Source organism: Pleurodeles waltl, chromosome 2_1 (genome assembly GCF_031143425.1).
Source record: "Pleurodeles waltl isolate 20211129_DDA chromosome 2_1, aPleWal1.hap1.20221129, whole genome shotgun sequence".
NCBI lineage: Eukaryota > Metazoa > Chordata > Amphibia > Caudata > Salamandridae > Pleurodeles > Pleurodeles waltl.
Genome location: NC_090438.1, coordinates 523,701,058 through 523,718,985, shown reverse-complemented (window position 1 = coordinate 523,718,985; position 17,928 = coordinate 523,701,058).

Genomic DNA, 17,928 nt, shown 5'->3' with positions numbered 1-17,928 from the left:
AGGAGGCTGGACTGGCTTGTAGTGAGTACCAAGGGGTACTTGCACCTTGCACCAGGCCCAGTTATCCCTTATTAGTGTATAGGGTGTCTAGCAGCTTAGGCTGATAGATAATGGTAGCTTAGCAGAGCAGCTTAGGCTGAACTAGGAGACATGTGAAGCTACTACAGTACCACTTAGTGTCATATGCACAATATCATAAGAAAACACAATACACAGTTATACTAAAAATAAAGGTACTTTATTTTTATGACAATATGCCAAAGTATCTTAGAGTGTACCCTCAGTGAGAGGATAGGAAATATACACAAGATATATATACACAATAGCAAAAATATGCAGTATAGTCTTAGAAAACAGTGCAAACAATGTATAGTTACAATAGGATGCAATGGGGAAACATAGGGATAGGGGCAACACAAACCATATACTCCAAAAGTGGAATGCGAACCACGAATGGACCCTACAAACCTATGTGACCTTGTAGAGGGTCGCTGGGACTATTAGAAAATAGTGAGAGTTAGAAAAATAACCCTCCCCAAGACCCTGAAAAGTGAGTGCAAAGTGCACTAAAGTTCCCCTAAGGACAAAGAAGTCGTGTTAGGGGAATAATGCAGGAAAGACACAAACCAGCAATGCAACAACTGTGGATTTCCAATCTAGGGTACCTGTGGAACAAGGGGACCAAGTCCAAAAGTCACAAGCAAGTCGGAGATGGGCAGATGCCCAGGAAATGCCAGCTGCGGGTGCAAAGAAGCTTCTACTGGACAGAAGAAGCTGAGGTTTCTGCAGGAACAAAAAGGGCTAGAGACTTCCCCTTTGGTGGACGGATCCCACTCGCCTTGGAGAGTCGTGCAAAAGTGTTTTCCCGCCGAAAGGACGCCAACAAGCCTTGCTAGTCGCAAATCGTGCATTTGGCATTTTTGGACACTGCTGGGGCCCAGAAGGGACCAGGAGGTCGCAAATTGGACCTGAAGAGAGAGGGGACGTCGAGCAAGACAAAGAACCCTCACTGAAGCAGGTAGCACCCGGAGAAGTGCCAGAAACAGGCACTATGAGGATGCGTGAAACGGTGCTCACCGAAGTTGCACAAAGGAGTCCCACGTCGCCGGAGACCAACTTAGAAAGTCGTGCAATGCAGGTTAGAGTGCCGTGGACCCAGGCTTGGCTGTGCACAAAGGATTTCTGCCGGAAGTGCACAGGGGCCGGAGTAGCTGCAAAGTCGCAGTTCCCAGCAATGCAGCCCAGCGAGGTGAGGCAAGGACTTACCTCCACCAAACTTGGACTGAAGAGTCACTGGACTGTGGGGGTCACTTGGACAGAGTCGCTGGATTCGAGGGACCTCGCTCGTCATGCTGAGAGGAGACCCAAGGGACTGGTAATGCAGCTTTTTGGTGCCTGCGGTTGCAGGGGGAAGATTCCGTCGACCCACGGGAGATTTCTTCGGAGCTTCTGGTGCACAGAGGAGGCAGACTACCCCCACAGCATGCACAAGCAGGAAAACAGTCGAGAAGGCGGCAGGATCAGCGTTACAGAGTTGCAGTAGTCGTCTTTGCTACTATGTTGTAGGTTTGCAGGCTTCCAGCGCGGTCAGCAGTCGATTCCTTATCAGAAGGTGAAGAGAGAGATGCAGAGGAACTTGGCTGAGCTCATGCGTTCGTTATCTAAAGTTTCCCCAGAGACAGAGACCCTGAATAGCCAGAAAAGAGGGTTTGGCTACCTAGGAGAGAGGATAGGCTAGCAACACCTGAAGGAGCCTATCACAAGGAGTCTCTGACGTCACCTGGTGGCACTGGCCACTCAGAGCAGTCCAGTGTGCCAGCAGCACCTCTGTTTCCAAGATGGCAGAGGTCTGGAGCACACTGGAGGAGCTCTGGACACCTCCCAGGGGAGGTGCAGGTCAGGGAAGTGGTCACTCCCCTTTCCTTTGACCAGTTTTGCGCCAGAGCAGGGGCTAAGGGGTCCCTGAACCGGTGTAGACTGGCTTATGCAGAATTGGGCACATCTGTGCCCAACAAAGCATTTCCAGAGGCTGGGGGAGGCTACTCCTCCCCTGCCTTCACACCATTTTCCAAAGGGAGAGGGTGTCACACCCTCTCTCAGAGGAAGTTCTTTGTTCTGCCATCCTGGGCCAGGCCTGGCTGGACCCCAGGAGGGCAGATGCCTGTCTGAGGGGTTGGCAGCAGCAGCAGCTGCAGTGACACCCCAGGAAGGGCAGTTTGGCAGTACCAGGGTCTGTGCTACAGACCACTGGGATCATGGAATTGTACCAACAATGCCAGGATGGCATAGAGGGGGCAATTCCATGATCTTAGACATGTTACATGGCCATATTCGGAGTTACCATTGTGAAGCTACATATAGGTAGTGACCTATATGTAGTGCACGCGTGTAATGGTGTCCCCGCACTCACAAAGTTCAGGGAATTGGCTCTGAACAATGTGGGGGCACCTTGGCTAGTGCCAGGGTGCCCTCACACTAAGTAACTTTGCACCTAACCTTTACCAGGTAAAGGTTAGACATATAGGTGACTTATAAGTTACTTAAGTGCAGTGTAAAATGGCTGTGAAATAACGTGGACGTTATTTCACTCAGGCTGCAGTGGCAGGCCTGTGTAAGAATTGTCAGAGCTCCCTATGGGTGGCAAAAGAAATGCTGCAGCCCATAGGGATCTCCTGGAACCCCAATACCCTGGGTACCTCACTACCATATACTAGGGAATTATAAGGGTGTTCCAGTAAGCCAATGTAAATTGGTAAAAATGGTCACTAGCCTGTCAGTGACAATTTGGAAAGAAATGAGAGGGCATAACCACTGAGGTTCTGATTAGCAGAGCCTCAGTGAGACAGTTAGTCACTACACAGGTAACACATTCAGGCACACTTATGAGCACTGGGGCCCTGGGTTACCAGGGTCCCAGTGACACATACAACTAAAACAACATATATACAGTGAAAAATGGGGGTAACATGCCAGGCAAGATGGTACTTTCCTACACAACCCCCTCCCAAACGAAGGACAATAAGACTAGCCATGACCTGATGAGTCTTCATTGTCTAAGTGGAAATATCTGGAGAGTCCATCTGCATTGGAGTGGCTACTCCCAGGTCTATGTTCCACTGTATAGTCCATTCCCTGTAGGGATATGGACCACCTCAACAATTTAGGATTTTCACCTTTCATTTGTTTTAGCCAAAGTAGAGGTTTGTGGTCTGTCTGAACAATGAAGTGAGTGCCAAACAGGTATGGCCTCAACTTCTTCAGAGCCCAGACCACAGCAAAGGCCTCCCTCTCAATGGCAGACCAACGCTTTTCTCTAGGGGTCAACCTCCTACTAATAAAAGCAACAGGTTGATCCTGGCCCTCAGAATTAAGTTGTGATAGGACTGCCCCTACTCCTAATTCAGATGCATCAGTTTGGACATAGAATTATTTAGAGAAACAAGGGCTTTTCAGGACAGGTGCAGAGCACATGGCCTGCTTCAGCTCCTCAAAAGCTTTCTGACAGTTTGCTGTCCATAATACCTTTTTAGGCATTTTCTTGGATGTGAGGTCATTAAGAGGGGCTGCAATGGAGCCATAGTTCTTAATGAACCTCCTGTAATACCCAGTGAGGCCTAGGAAGGCTCTCACCTGAGTCTGAGTGGTAGGGGGAACCCAATCAATAATTGTTTGGATTTTCCCCTGAAGTGGTGCAATCTGTTCCCCACCAACAAGGTGTCCCAGATAAACCACCTTACCCTGCCCTATCTGGCACTTTGAAGCCTTGATAGTGAGGCCTGCCTTTTGCAGGGCCTCCAAAACTTTCCATAGGTGGACCAGGTGATCATCCCAGCTGGAGCTAAAGACAGCTATATCGTCCAAATATGCTGCACTGAAAGCTTCCAGCCCTTGCAGGACTGTGTTCACCAACCTCTGAAAAGTGGCAGGTGCATTTTTCAAACCAAAAGGCATTACAGTAAACTGGTAATGTCCTCCAATGGTAGAAAATGCAGTCTTAGGTTTAGCATCTTCTGATAATTGGATCTGCCAATACCCTGCAGTCAAATCAAAAGTGCTTAGATACTTGGCAGATGCCAGTGTATCTATAAGCTCATCTGTCCTGGGTATAGGGTGAGCATCAGTTTTGGTTACCAAGTTGAGACCTCTATAGTCTACACAAAACCGCATTTCCTTCTTTCCATCTTTAGAATTGGGTTTTGGTACCACTACCACAGGAGAAGCCCATGGACTGTCAGAGTGCTCAACCACTCCTAGTTCCAACATTTTCTGAACTTCTTGCTTTATGCAGTCCCTGACATGGTCAGGCTGCCTATAGATCTTACTTTTGACAGGTAAACTGTCTCCAGTATCTATCGTGTGCTCACACCAAGAAGTGGTGCCTGGCACAGTAGAGAAGAGTTCTGAAAATTGTCCTAGGAGATTTATGCAATGGTCTTTCTGCTCAGCAGTAAGACAATCTGCCAAAACTACACCTTCCACAAGAGCATCTTGTTCTGTGGAAGAGAAGAGATCACGTAGAGGATCACTGTCTTCTTCCTGTCCCTCATCAGTTGCCATGAGCAGGGTGAGATCAGCCCTGTCATAGTAGGGTTTCAGGCGGTTGACATGGAGCACCCTAAGGGGACTCCTGGCAGTGCCTAAGTCAACCAAGTAGGTGACTTCACCCTTCTTTTCAACAATTGTGTGGGGACCACTCCATTTATCTTGGAATGCTCTTGGGGCCACAGGCTCCAAGACCCACACTTTCTGCCCTGGTTGGTACTGAACCAAAACAGCCTTCTGATCATGCCATTGCTTCTGGAGCTCTTGGCTGGCCTGAAGGTTTTTACTGGCCTTTTTCATGTACTCAGCCATCCTTGATCTGAGGCCAAGTACATAATCCACAATATCCTGCTTAGGAGCTTTTAAAGGTTGTTCCCAACCCTCCTTTACAAGTGTGAGTGGACCCCTAACAGGGTGTCCAAAAAGAAGTTCAAAGGGGCTGAAGCCCACTCCTTTCTGGGGTACCTCCCTGTAGGCAAAAAGGAGGCATGGTAGAAGGATATCCCATCTCCTGCGGAGTTTTTCAGGGAGACCCATAATCATGCCTTTGAGAGTTTTATTAAATCTCTCCACCAGTCCATTTGTTTGTGGATGATAGGGTGTTGTGAACTTGTACGTTACACCACACTCCTTCCACATGGCCTTTAAGTATGCAGACATGAAATTGCTTCCTCTGTCTGATACTACTTCCTTTGGGAAGCCCACCCTGGAAAATATTCCCAGGAGGGCCTTTGCCACTGCAGGTGCTGTAGTGGTCCTTAAAGGAATTGCTTCAGGATATCTTGTGGCATGGTCCACTACCACTAAGATAAACCTATTGCCTGAAGCAGTAGGAGGGTCAAGGGGGCCAACTATGTCAACCCCTACCCTTTCAAAGGGAACCCCAACCACAGGCAGTGGGATAAGGGGTGCCTTTGGGGTGCCACCTGTCTTGCCACTGGCTTGACAGGTTTCACAGGACTTACAAAATTCCTTTGTGTCCTCAGACATCCTAGGCCAATGAAACAATGGAACCAGTCTGTCCCAAGTTTTCATTTGACTCAGGTGCCCAGCTAGGGGAATGTCATGTGCCAGGGTTAGGAGGAACTTTCTGTACTCCTGAGGAATCACTAATCTCCTGGCAGCTCCAGGTTTAGGATCCCTATGCTCAGTGTACAAGAGGTTGTCCTCCCAGTAAACTCTGTGAGAGTCACTGACATCCCCATTAGCCTGTTTGACAGCTTGCTGTCTGAGACCCTCTAATGTGGGACAGTTTTGCTGTGCCACACTCAGCTCCTCTCTGGCAGGCCCCCCTTCACCCAAAAGCTCAGCAGTGTCTGCTTCCAGCTCCTCTGGTGTAGGTTCTGCACAGGGAGGGAATTCTTCTTCCTCAGAAGTAGAATCCACTGTAGAGGGAGGGATAGTAGGAAGTGGTTTGCTTCTACTAGCCCTAGCTTTAGGGAGCACTTGGTCCATTGTTCCAGGATCCAAGCTTCCCTGTCCTTTTTGCTTTTTGGCCTGAGCCCTTGTCAAAGCAAAAATATGCCCTGTAATGCCCAGCATTGCTGCATGGGCCTCCAACTCCACATCTGACCAAGCTGATGTCTCCAAATCATTCCCTAGTAGACAGTCTACAGGTAATTCTGAAGCTACCACAACTTTCTTTGGACCAGTTACCCCCCCCCAGTTGAGATTTACAACAGCCATGGGGTGGCTTTGTGTTATGTTGTGAGCATCGGTTACTTGGTACTGGTGTCCAAGTATGTGTTGTTCAGGGTGCACCAGTTTCTCAATCACCATTGTGACACTGGCACCTGTGTCCCTGTAGGCCTGGACCTCAACACCATTTATTAGGGGTAGTTGCTTGTACTTCTCCAAGTTATGGGGGCAAGCAACCAAAGTGGCTAAATCAATAGCCCCTTCAGAGACTAAAGTAGCCTCTGTGGTCTCCCTAATCAGACCAACCCCAACTAAGTTACCAATAGTGAGCCCAGCTACTCCCTTGGATTGGCTATTAGTAGGTTTGCTCCCACCACCACTGCTATTAGTAGGGACACTAGGTGTAGCAGTAGGGGTTATAGTGGTAGGAGCAGTGGTGCCTTTCTTTGGACAACTGGGATCTGTTGTCCAATGGCCTTTTATTTTACATAAATAGCACCATGGTTTCTTTTCCTTGTTCTGATTAAAGGAGGATTTGGACCCACCACCCCCACCAGAGTGTTTTTGTGGGCCTGATGAAGACTCATTTTTAGATTTGTCCCCACCCTTGTCTGAAGACTTACCATCCTTCTTTTTGTTGCCATCTTTGTCACCCCCTGTATGAACTTTTCTGTTCACTCTTGTTCTGACCCATTTGTCTGCCTTCTTTCCCAATTCTTGGGGAGAGGTCAGATCAGAGTCCACCAAGTACTGGTGCAACAAATCAGACACACAATTATTAAGAATATGCTCTCTCAGGATTAGGTTATACAGGCTGTCATAGTCAGTAACTTTACTGCCATGTAACCACCCCTCCAAGGCCTTCACTGAATGGTCAATGAAATCAACCCAGTCTTGTGAAGACTCCTTTTTGGTCTCTCTGAACTTTATCCTGTACTGTTCAGTGGTTAAGCCATAACCATCCAGGAGTGCATTCTTAAGAATTTGGAAATTATTAGCATCATTTTCTTTCACAGTAAGGAGCCTATCCCTACCTTTTCCACTAAATGATAGCCATAGGATAGCAGCCCACTGCCTTTGAGGGACATCCTGTACAACACAGGCCCTCTCAAGTGCAGCAAACCACTTGTTATTTTCATCCCCCTCCTTATAAGGGGGAACTATCTTGTGCAGATTCCTGGAATCATGCTCTTTTGCAGGATGACTATGGGGAATACTGCTGCTGCCACCATGGGTATCTAAACCCAACTTCTGTCTTTCCTTCTCTAATTCAAAAGACTGTCTATCCAAATCCAGCTGTTGCTTTTTAAGCTTCAGTCTGGTTTGTTCCACCCTCAACTTATTGAGTTCCCTCTCTAACATTCTGTCATCAGGGTTGGTGGGAGGGACATTCCTAGAAACAGAGCTATGATGGGAATGAACAGAAGGAGACCTGTCTCTTACAGAAGCCACCCTAACAGCTTGGTTAACAGAAACATTACTACCAGTATGGTGAGAATAAATGCTTTTGCTATGATGTGAGACAACACTATTTATATGGTGTGGCTCATCATCATTACCATCTATGCTAGATTGTCTAGTAATGGGCAGGCTAGGAAGTTTCTTTCCTGAATCTTTTCCTGGGGGAGTCCCTGAATCAGATTGAGAACTATTAGGTACTTTTTCCACAGATGAGGCACCTATGGCCTTATCCTGTTCTCTAAGCATGTTAAGTAACAGTTCCAAGGAAGGATTCTTCCCTACACTCAAACCTCTCTCTATACAGAGACTCCTTGCTCTTTTCCAGCTAAGGTTGTCATATGCAAGTTTGGACAGATCAACATTTTGGCCTGTGCCAGACATTTTTAGAGAGAGTTAAAGTGATAGAAAAAGAGAAAAAAAAAATCAGAACTTTTTGGAAAGACAGAAAAAAAACTTTTTAAACTTTTAAGAACTTTTTGAAAGTTTAGAAGTACTTTTCAGCACTTAGAAAAGAGTGAAAAGAGGAAATGCAAAACTTTTTGGCTATGTGTATATACACTGACCTTGTTTTGTATATTTTTCTCTTATGAAAAGTACAATGACAAGAGTGGTAAGTAGTCTCAAGCACTTATCCCACCACTGCACAACCAATGTAGAAGGCTGGACTGGCTTGTAGTGAGTACCAAGGGGTACTTGCACCTTGCACCAGGCCCAGTTATCCCTTATTAGTGTATAGGGTGTCTAGCAGCTTAGGCTGATAGATAATGGTAGCTTAGCAGAGCAGCTTAGGCTGAACTAGGAGACGTGTGAAGCTACTACAGTACCACTTAGTGTCATATCCACAATATCGTAAGAAAACACAATACACAGTTATACTAAAAATAAAGGTACTTTATTTTTAAAACAATATGCCAAAGTATCTTAGAGTGTACCCTCAGTGAGAGGATAGGAAATATACACAAGATATATCTACACAATAGCAAAAATATGCAGTATAGTCTTAGAAAACAGTGCAAACAATGTATAGTTACAATAGGATGCAATGGGGAAACATAGGATAGGGGCAACACAAACCATATACTCCAAAAGTGGAATGCGAACCACGAATGGACCCCAAACCTATGTGACCTTGTAGAGGGTCGCTGGGACTATTAGAAAATAGTGAGAGTTAGAAAAATAACCCTCCCCAAGACCCTGAAAAGTGAGTGCAAAGTGCACTAAAGTTCCCCTAAGGACAAAGAAGTCGTGTTAGGGGAATAATGCAGGAAAGACACAAACCAGCAATGCAACAACTGTGGATTTCCAATCTAGGGTACCTGTGGAACAAGGGGACCAAGTCCAAAAGTCACAAGCAAGTCGGAGATGGGCAGATGCCCAGGAAATGCCAGCTGCGGGTGCAAAGAAGCTTCTACTGGACAGAAGAAGCTGAGGTTTCTGCAGGAACAAAAAGGGCTAGAGACTTCCCCTTTGGTGGACGGATCCCACTCGCATTGGAGAGTCGTGCAGAAGTGTTTTCCCGCCGAAAGGACGCCAACAAGCCTTGCTAGTTGCAAATTGTGCGTTTGGCGTTTTTGGACGCTGCTGGGGCCCAGGAGGGACCAGGAGGTCGCAAATTGGACCTGAAGAGAGAGGGGACGTCGAGCAAGACAAAGAGCCCTCACTGAAGCAGGTAGCACCCAGAGAAGTGCCAGAAACAGGCACTACAAGGATGCGTGAAATGGTGCTCGCCGAAGTTGCACAAAGGAGTCCCACGTCGCCGGAGACCAACTTAGAAAGTCGTGAAATGCAGGTTAGAGTGCCGTGGACCCAGGCTTGGCTGTGCACAAAGGATTTCCGCCGGAAGTGGACAGGGGCCGGAGTAGCTGCAAAGTCGCGGTTCCCAGCAATGCAGCCCAGCGAGGTGAGGCAAGGACTTACCTCCACCAAACTTGGACTGAAGAGTCACTGGACTGTGGGGGTCACTTGGACAGAGTCGCTGGATTCGAGGGACCTCGCTCGTCGTGCTGAGAGGAGACCCAAGGGACCGGTAATGCAGCTTTTTGGTGCCTGCGGTTGCAGGGGGAAGATTCCGTCGACCCACGGGAGATTTCTTCGGAGCTTCTGGTGCACAGAGGAGGCAGACTACCCCCACAGCATGCACAAGCAGGAAAACAGTCGAGAAGGCGGCAGGATCAGCGTTACAGAGTTGCAGTAGTCGTCTTTGCTACTATGTTGCAGGTTTGCAGGCTTCCAGCGCGGTCAGCAGTCGATTCCTTATCAGAAGGTGAAGAGAGAGATGCAGAGGAACTCGGCTGAGCTCATGCATTCGTTATCTAAAGTTTCCCCAGAGACAGAGACCCTAAATAGCCAGAAAAGAGGGTTTGGCTACCTAGGAGAGAGGATAGGCTAGCAACACCTGAAGGAGCCTATCACAAGGAGTCTCTGACGTCACCTGGTGGCACTGGCCACTCAGAGCAGTCCAGTGTGCCAGCAGCACCTCTGTTTCCAAGATGGCAGAGGTCTGGAGCACACTGGAGGAGCTCTGGACACCTCCCAGGGGAGGTGCAGGTCAGGGGAGTGGTCACTCCCCTTTCCTTTGTCCAGTTTCACGCCAGAGCAGGGGCTAAGGGGTCCCTGAACCGGTGTAGACTGGCTTATGCAGAATTGGGCACATCTGTGCCCAACAAAGCATTTCCAGAGGCTGGGGGAGGCTACTCCTCCCCTGCCTTCACACCATTTTCCAAAGGGAGAGGGTGTCACACCCTCTCTCAGAGGAAGTTCTTTGTTCTGCCATCCTGGGCCAGGCCTGGCTGGACCCCAGGAGGGCAGATGCCTGTCTGAGGGGTTGGCAGCAGCAGCAGCTGCAGTGACACCCCAGGAAGGGCAGTTTGGCAGTACCAGGGTCTGTGCTACAGACCACTGGGATCATGGAATTGTACCAACAATGCCAGGATGGCATAGAGGGGGCAATTCCATGATCTTAGACATGTTACATGGCCATATTCGGAGTTACCATTGTGAAGCTACATATAGGTAGTGACCTATATGTAGTGCACGTGTGTAATGGTGTCCCCGCACTCACAAAGTTCAGGGAATTGGCTCTGAACAATGTGGGGGCACCTTGGCTAGTGCCAGGGTGCCCTCACACTAAGTAACTTTGCACCTAACCTTTACCAGGTAAAGGTTAGACATATAGGTGACTTATAAGTTACTTAAGTGCAGTGTAAAATGGCTGTGAAATAACGTGGACGTTATTTCACTCAGGCTGCAGTAGCAGGCCTGTGTAAGAATTGTCAGAGCTCCCTATGGGTGGCAAAAGAAATGCTGCAGCCCATAGGGATCTCCTGGAACCCCAATACCCTGGGTACCTCAGTACCATATACTAGGGAATTCTAAGGGTGTTCCAGTAAGCCAATGTAAATTGGTAAAAATGGTCACTAGCCTGTCAGTGACAATTTGGAAAGAAAGGAGAGAGCATAACCACTGAGGTTCTGATTAGCAGAGCCTCAGTGAGACAGTTAGTCACTACACAGGTAACACATTCAGGCACACTTATGAGCACTGGGGCCCTGGGTTACCAGGGTCCCAGTGACACATACAACTAAAACAACATATATACAGTGAAAAATGGGGGTAACATGCCAGGCGAGATGGTACTTTCCTACACCACCGCTTTCATGCCTCTTCCTAGACCTCTTTGCGGGGCTATTGATGACAAAATAATGTTTTACCTCTAATGCACTGGTAACCCATGTTTCTTGTAAACATTATAAATATGCATTTATTGAACCAAGAATTACAAAATTTGTTTTGCTTTTAGAGAGAGCAACGCGCTAAGTTCCAAGAGGGGATATGAATTTGGATGCTAAATAGAGTGAGTGCATGCTGTGAGGCCTAGGCCCTTTATCATTTAGGGATTCAACCAGCCACTGCCACAGCCACTGCTGCAAGTCGTCCTCCCACTCCTCAGTGAGTGAATTCTGTTTTAGAAGCGAATCCCTTCTGCTCCCCACGCACTTGAAATTACAGTTAACTTTACATTTGTCTTTAACTCCTCAGGTAAAACTGTCCCATTGTCTGTGAAGGACAGCCTATTCCCATTACTACAGTTGAAACCATCCAGTCAACCAAATCTCAGGGTGAATGGAACTGTATCAACCCCTCTTAATATGACAAATTCACAATTATTAATTATTAGACTAGCTATTGTAAGTGAGTAGAAGGTAACCCTAGATTCTATTTTCTCGCTCCCATGTTTATTAAGTATATCAGTTTGATATTGGTACTCTTTATAGCCTATAAGTGATCTAACTGAGCCAGAAAATACAGCAGATGTAATATATTTAAAACAAAAGCCTCTTTGTCAAATAAAACAATCAATTCCAGGGTCTTTGAGATCTCAGCACCTCAATTCCCTTTTGCCACCCATGTGGCCCTCCCTGTTTAAACTTGCATGAGTCCATGTTTTTTGACCCACTTATTAAAGTATACATCAGGCATACGGATTTACATTCGGATTAGGAACAGATAATACACCATCAGAACCTTCTGTCCTATTGTTTACGGAGACAGTGTTCCTTGCATGATAGTTATCTTTATCAGTTTTTAGACCATCAATGTCTTTGCCTGGGATTATGTTTTTAAGTCCTCCAGATTTTTAGTATATGGCTTCCACTAGACTGATTCTTTGGCACAACTAACTTGAACAGTATTCTCTTCTATCTCCGTTTATGGTTGTGCTTCTGGGTTTTGGAATTTAACTCTCCTTACACCTCTTTTACTTATAATTCTCAGTTTCTTTTTTGGCTTTCTTTTTTTTCTTGTCTTTATCTTTTCCCAGCTTCAAGCATCTTCCTTTTTGATGATCTAGGCCAAGGGGGCCATATTGTCAACTTTTTCCTGCTGCTATTTAAAGATTTGGCACACTTCCACACTTTTCCCATGCAATAGAAATTGTGTAGCCCTTCTCCCCATTACTGTCTGCCATTAAGCCTGAGTGTTCGCCTTCTCTAAAAAGATCTTCTAAATTGGTTAAATCCATAGAACCGTCACATCATTTTACCTTCCTCTGGGACTTGAAATTAGAGAGATCGGCTTGTGTTCCTGAATCTATCATTCTGGACACATGAGTGGTCACACTATTCCACTTCATGGCCGATGCAACAGGCATCTCCTTAAGAAGAATCATCAAAATACGAAGATTGTGGTCCGAGTTATCTGTATATTTTCCAGTAAAGCCATGATAGACGATAGGATATGCTCCAAACTTTCTAGCAATCTTGAACACCACACATAATCAGCTGAAATATTAACTGGAATATTTAAAGACAGGTCAGGAGTGAATGATAACTCTGATGCCACCCTCCTGCATGACTACGAGTGCTAGAATACCAGTCTATTGATGTTTCCTGGGTTACAGGCTGTATTATAGGTTTTACTAACTGAGGGGTCTCCATATTTTTCTTTACTGACCCAGGGCTAGGCTTCAAAGTTGATATATCCAGAAGTGTATAATTCAACTCATTTTATGGCTGGAAACCTAGCGATGACTGCAGTACTGCCTTTTTGTTACTAATCAAAGGTGGGACTCCATACATTCCGCTCTCCTTGAATAGGATTGGCCACTGCATTTTGTAGGGTGGGGCAAGGTTTGCATACTCTAGACCTTCCATGAAAACAGGTGGAGGGTCACCTCCATTTTTGGGCTGAGAAGCAACCCTGAATCCCCCTCCAGGCTTCATGAAACAAGAATCTTCTGAAGGATTTTTGGAAGTATGCAGGAATGATATCACTACGTTTGAGAATTCCAAAGATGAGGGTCTGTATTCCTTAAGAGATTAGATTTTGTTTTTTGTCTGAGTCTGAATGGGAGAATTCTTCCAGACTGACGTTTCTTTGCTGTCACTATATGCCCTAAGCTAATCCAGGAAATGAACCTGGTGATCTAATCAAACATAGAGGGTAGTAATGAGGGGTGCCAGTGAAGGGGGAGGGTCAATGGGGCCCACAGGCCGCACCCAAACTTAGACAGGCCACCTCCGTGGGACATGGTGAGCTTCCTACTGTTGTGCAACACTAATACCACAACAGCCCTTACGGCCACAAGGCTTTGGCAGTAATTTTGTGCTTACAGTCCTAAGAGCCTTTAGAGCCCTTACAGTGCTGTCACAATTCCCCTGTTCAAGATCTACAGAAACCACAGCAGCAAGGGTGGGGCACAAGCATGCCTGCAGCACCTCCGCAACACTCCTGGGATCCAGCCAAAAAAGGTGACCACCGAGTATGCCGGGAGAGCTTCAATTTGGTTCAATTCAATGCACTAGAGAAGACGCAAAATGTAGCAAAAATAGGCAAATAACCAAATGGCTCCCAATAAGACCCTAGTGCTTGAGACAGATGAGACAAATATGGGCTGGAGGTAGATGAACAAAATGAGCTGGAGTGAAAAGCTTGATTTTCAAGCTGCCAGAAAAAGTTCCTAACAAAGTTAAGACTTGCCTGACACCTATATCTGATGTGTATTCCCCATGCCTCCACAAACTCCAGCACCTCCAACTGATGTAGGTGGTGAGCCATAGGTCGCTGAGCCTCCAGACATCAGAGCCACTCACTCCTGCCTTGCCTCACATATGCATCCACAACAATTGGGATGATACAACCCTCAGTTCCTCTCCAGTTTTCTCCCATCAGGACGCACATCATGCTGCTAGTGCTACTTCTGTCTCTTTTCTCCTTTCACCACATGGGATAGTTCTTGTATTCACGGTAGGTTGTTTATTATCTCCATCTGCCTAGCAGGGAGCCAAGAAGGGAGCCAAGCAGGAGGACGAGCAGGGAGCTGCCTGCCAACCATCTGCCTGTGCTCTCTTTCCAGGGATCCCAATTCCAGAGTATTTCCCTGAGACCCTGGTGTATGAGCCACAGTACTGAAGTGCTCCTGTCTCCACTCCAACTCTCACGAGTGGCAGCAGCAGCCGCCGCAGACTCGCTCACTTGCATCTTGCTCCTTCTCACACTCATCCTTACATCACATTGTGACTCACAATTTCACCCTCACCCAAATCTTTGAACAGAGTGCCACTGCTGGAGGCAGGCCTCCCTCCCTCCCAGTCCATCTGCTGAGCATCCACTACTAATAAACTCCCACGTCTTCCCTAGTACCTGGGACCATGGCACCTGAGATATCAACAACCCCTGCAGCAATGCAATGTGACGCTGTCATGGAAGGGTCAAGCCAGGATAGTCACATCTCCATTTGGAAATGAGTCCCCAAGTCCAGCCAAGAGTACTCCAAAGCACAACAGTAAAGTATATGCATAATGTTAGTAACATATTATTTGCCACTTTACATTACACTACATACTTGCATCCACTCAAAAGACAGTGTAACTCAATATGTCACATACGCATAGTTGTGTACATACACAAGAGTAGACTATGCCCACTGTAATATGACACATATCAATACTCCATTCTTGTCTATATTACATCCAGGACCAATGTAATAGACTAAAAGGTGGGTTTTCCACCATTTCTTACTCTATCACATCGGTCCCCACACATAAGGCGTCTTGCATCGGTCAGGACTGATGCATACCAAATGTGTTGTTAATGCATTGCTGCTAACTCTAGCAATGTTTCACTTTTTGGGGGGTTCCGTTGCAGCATCCTTCCCTCTGAAGCATCAATATTTCTGATGCATCCCTCAGACCCTATGCCATGGTGCACAGTAAGCTGTCTTGACACAGCACAACTTATTTTGACACATTGCTGCCACAATGCAGTGATGTGGCAGTCGTTGTAAATGTGCCCCCAAGTATCATTCCTTATTGACACAGAAGCTACCTGTTCCACTGTGTGAACAGCAGAAGTACCAGACCTAAACCTCTTGAGAGTTACAAATAAACAAATTACTAATCCAATTTCAATAGAAGTAACTGTAAACATAGGTTCATTTAAGGAAAAACATTAGTTTGTGGCCTCTGATTCAAGTCCTGTTAATTTACTGTTAAGAGTTTTAGGGGCACTTTACAAGGAACTGCCACATCGGCTCTGAAGCACCAGTTTCCTTGCATTACCCTGTGCCCCCCTAACAACACCATGGTAGCGCTGCATTTACAATACAGCTCACCATGGCACACATTAGGACAATAGCGTCAGAAATGTTACGCTATTGTGGTGTTTTGCTTTTTGGCACTAGTCCAGCAAAACATAGGGAGGCCCAGAGGCTAATGCACTAGTGTTACTTTAACACCTGCCCTGAGCATTTATTGAAGCAGCTGCATACTATGATAAAAGGCAAGAGCTGCGATTATTAGGAAGATGAAATATAATACCGTGATGATTGTGTCCATTAAAGTGAAACACATAAACAGTCCTAACATCCTGACATAATCATGAGTCTAAGAATTCCTAATTTCACTCTAATTTCTAACATGAGAGAATAGCAGTGTTACACATTCTGCTCTTCCTTTTCTAGAGGAGGAACCACAAAACCATACCTGAAAGTAGACATGGGTTTACCTGTTTTTCTGCTGGTAGTTCTCCCGGTTGCCTGGAAGAACAAGGTCAAGATCTGCAAAGCTATGGACAAAGTGGCATACAGCATCAGATGGCTGGCTGGACTGTCACCTCTCACCTTATTTGGCCTGTGTGGTGTTTATAAAACAAAACATGTGTTCTAAGAACAGGGCTGATGTGATAATGTGTCTATGGTTAGAAGGTTGACTCCATAATTCTTAGATTGGCAATACCTATTAAACTATTGTGTATAAATATGACAACCTTGAGAATGGCACAAATTGAAATGTGCGCAAGAGACAGATGATTGGGAACACAAACAAATATGTTTTCTAAGAAAGGCAGATGATAAAATACAAAACAACAAGCTAAAAGTGAGCTCTGCTAAAAATATGAAAATTTATGAAAGTGAATAAACTGTATTTGTTTCTTAAAGACACAGGCTATTGCCTAAGAGCTAAAATATAGGTGTTGAATCTAGCTGTTAAAAAGGAACCCATGACAGCCTGATGCTTTGCCTTTAGTACCAATGATTCTGCGAAGTACACCTGACAAGAAGACTGGCTTTTCACCCCAGACGGTTGTGATGGGTCAAGCAAAGAGACTAACTGGAGTTCCAACAAATGCACTTGTGAATATTACAGATGACATGGTACTTGATTATTGAAAAGGGCTGGTTGAGGTGGTATGTTCTGTCTCTTGACAGGCTGAAACTGTGACTAAGAATCCAGGTCAACCCAGTGCCAAGACCTGAGTCCTGTAGACTGGGTCTTGGGTAAGAAACATGTGGAAAAGTCCTGTTTAGAGCCACGTTGGCAAGTTCCTTGTATGAAAGTACCATCTTTCTTGGCATGTTACCCCCATTTTTACCTGTATGTCAATATGTTTTTGCCTGTCTCACTGGGATCCTGCTGGTCAGGACCCCAGTGCTCAAAGTTTATGGCCTAATGTGTGTGTCTGTATAGTGCTTTACTGTGTCACTTAGGCTCTGCTAACCAGAACCTCAGTGCTTATGCTCTCCCTGCTTTTAAATTTGTCACTATAGGCTGGTGATTTCGTTTACCAATTTCAATTTATTTGCACACTGGACCTCCCTTATAAGTTCCTAGTATATGGTACCTAGGTAACCAGGGCATTGGGGTTCCAGGAGATCTTTATGGGCTGCAGCATTTCTTTTGCCACCCATAAGGAGCTCAGACAAACCCTTTCACAGGACTGACACTGCAGCCTGCGTGAAATAACGCACACGTTATTTCACAGTCATTTTCACTGCACTTAAGTAACTTATAAGTCACCTATATGCCTAACCTTCACTTGCTGAAGGTTAGGTGCAAAGTTACTAAGTGTGAGGGCACCCTTGCACTAGCAAAGGTACCCCCACATGCGGAGACTCCATTACACGCGTGCACTACATATAGGTCAATACCTATATGCAGCTTCACAATGGTAACTCCAAATATGGCCAGGTAAGGTGTCTAAGATCATGGATTTGTCCCCCATTCCAAATCTGGTATTGGGGATCCAATTCCATACATCATGGGGGCTCCACTATGGACCTACAGATTTTGCCACCTCACAGACAGGGTTCTGCCCTCCTGGGGTCTGAGGAGCCCAGTCCCAGGAAGGCAGAACAAAGCATTTCCTTTGGGAGCAGGGTGTTACACCCTCTCCCTTTGGAAATAGGTGTTACAGGCTGGGGAGGGGTAGCCTCCCCCAGGCTCTGGAAACGCTTTGAAGGGCACAAGCCAGTCTACACCAGTTCAGGGACCCCTCGTCCCATGCTCTGGC